Genomic DNA, 2522 nt, shown 5'->3' with positions numbered 1-2522 from the left:
GTGGGGGGGGGGGGTCTCCTCCCCTCATTCATTATACAGGTCTCTTTCCACCCCCCATTGAATAAAACTGTATTATCTTAATATTTCCTGTGTTTATAGTAATAATAATAATAATAATAACAATAATAATAATAATAATTAAATATTATATAAAATAAATAAATAAAAGATCATTAAAATTATAGATCAAAATAATTAAAAAATATAAAAATGCAGATTAATTTTCACAGCCTTATTTGCTCATATTTACCAAGGGGGTTTGTAATTCTGACCTTTAACGTATATCATAACATAATGTTTATTTAATGTTTCAGTCATTTACACCAGTGCTAGTAAAACGTTTTTAATTTCTAAAAATACATGCTGATGTGTATAAACTAATATACCTTCAACATAACATGAAGCATGAAATTTTGTTTTATTATATACGATAAGGTGTGCGTGTACAGTGTATATATATATATATATATATATATATATATAATCTTTCCCAAAAAGACTCATGGCTGTATTAGATCAAAAGGGTGCTTCTACTAAATACTGAGCAAAGGGTCTGAATACTTAGGACCATGTGATATTTCAGTTTTTCTTTTTTAATAAATCTGCAAAAATGTCAACAATTCTGTGTTTTTCTGTCAATATGGGGTGCTGTGTGTACATTAATGAGGAAAAAAAATTAACTTAAATGATTTTAGCAAATGGCTGCAATATAACAAAGAGTGAAAAATGTAAGGGGGTCTGAATACTTTCCGTACCCACTGTATATATACAGTGCATTCAGAAAGTATTCAGATCCCCTTCACTTTTTTCAATGTTGTTATGCTGGAGCCTGATACTACAATTGTTTAAATACATTTTTTTCTCTCATTAATTTCCACTCCATACCTCATAATGACAAAGTGAAAACAGAATTTTAGAAATTTCTGTAAATTTATTAAAAAGAAAAAACTGAAATATCACATTTACATAAGTACTCAGTACTTAGTTGAAGCACCTTTGGCAGCAATTGCAGCCTCGAGTCTTTTTGGGTATGATGCAACAAGCTTTGCACACCTGGATTGGAGGATTTTCTGCCATTCTTCTTTTCAAATCCTCTCAAGCTCGGTCAGGTTGGATGGGTACCGTCGGCCAGCCATTTTCAGGTCTCTCCAGAGATGTTCGATAGGGTTCAATTCAGGGCTCTGGCTGGGCCACTCTAGGACATTCACAGAGTTGTCCCTAAACCACTCCTGTGTTGCCTTGGCTGTGTGCTTAGGGTCACTGTCATGTTGGAAGGTGAACCTTTTGCTCAGTCTGAGGTTCTGAATGCTCTTGACTGGGTTTTCATTAAGGCTATCTCTATATTTTGGTGCATTGAGCTTTTCTTCTACTCTGACGAGTCCCTCAGGCCCTGCTGCTGAAAAACAGCCCCACAGCATGAGGCTGCTACCAGCACACTTTACTTTTGGGATGGTACTCTGCAGGTGATGAGCAGAGCTGGTTTTCTTCAAACATGATGCTTAGAATTGAGGTTCATCAGACCAGAGAATCTTGTTTCTTAGAGTCTGAGGTTCCTTTAGGTGCTGTTTTGCAAATTCCAAGTGTGTTTTCATGTGTCTTCCCTGAGGAGAGGATTGAGATCGGCCACACCGCCATAAAGCCCAGATCGGTGGAGTGTTGCAGTGATGTTTGTCCTTCTGTAGGTTTCACCAATCTCCACATATGATCATGGAGCTCAACTAGAGTGACAATCAGGTTCTTGGTCACCAATCTAGACAAGGCCCTTCTCCATCAATTGCTCAGTTTGGCTGGGCAACCAGCTCTGGAAAGAGTCATGGTTGTGCCAAACTTCTTCCATTTGCGAATTATGGAAGCCACTGTGCTCTTGGGAACCTTCAGTGCAGCATAATTTTTTTTGTAGCCTTCCCCATACCTGTGCCTCGATACAATCTTGTCTCTGAGCTCTGCAGGCAGTTCCTTTGACCTCATGGCTTGGTTTTCACTCTGATATGCATTGTCAGCTGAGAGGTGTGTGCCTTTCCAAATCATGTCATCAATTTAATTTACCACATCTTAGCAATGATCAAGAGAAATGGGAGGCACTTGAGCTAAATTTCAAGTGTTGTTGCAAAGGGTCTGAATACTTGTGTAAATGTGATATTTCAGTTTTTTCTTTTTAATAAATTTACAGAAATTTCTAAAATTCTGTTTTCACTTTGTCATTATGAGGTATGGAGTGGAAATTAATGAGAGAAAAAAATGTATTTAAACAATTGTAGTATCAGGCTCCAGCATAACAACATTGAAAAAAGTGAAGGGGATCTGAATACTTTCTGAATGCACTGTATATATACAGTGGGTACGGAAAGTATTCAGACCCCCTTACATTTTTCACTCTTTGTTATATTGCAGCCATTTGCTAAAATAATTTAAGTTAATTTTTTTTCCTCATTAATGTACACACAACACCCCATATTGACAGAAAAACACAGAATCGTTGACATTTTTGCAGATTTATTAAAAAAGAAAAACTGAAATATCAC

The 2522-nt window shown here is 36.5% G+C and overlaps 1 protein-coding gene across 2 annotated transcripts in view; it reads right to left on the bottom strand.

Moving 5' to 3' along the window:
• The window catches only part of LOC107701974 (putative leucine-rich repeat-containing protein DDB_G0290503), a 25674-nt gene that overhangs the window by 3098 nt on the left and 20054 nt on the right, over positions 1 to 2522 (bottom strand). The gene's annotated exons all lie outside the window — the stretch shown is intronic.

Source organism: Sinocyclocheilus anshuiensis, unplaced genomic scaffold (genome assembly GCF_001515605.1).
Source record: "Sinocyclocheilus anshuiensis isolate Anshui unplaced genomic scaffold, SAMN03320099.WGS_v1.1 scaffold1853, whole genome shotgun sequence".
In the NCBI taxonomy this organism is placed as follows: domain Eukaryota; kingdom Metazoa; phylum Chordata; class Actinopteri; order Cypriniformes; family Cyprinidae; genus Sinocyclocheilus; species Sinocyclocheilus anshuiensis.
The sequence above is the reverse complement of the archived record's forward strand: the minus strand, read 5'-3'. Positions and strand labels throughout refer to the sequence as shown.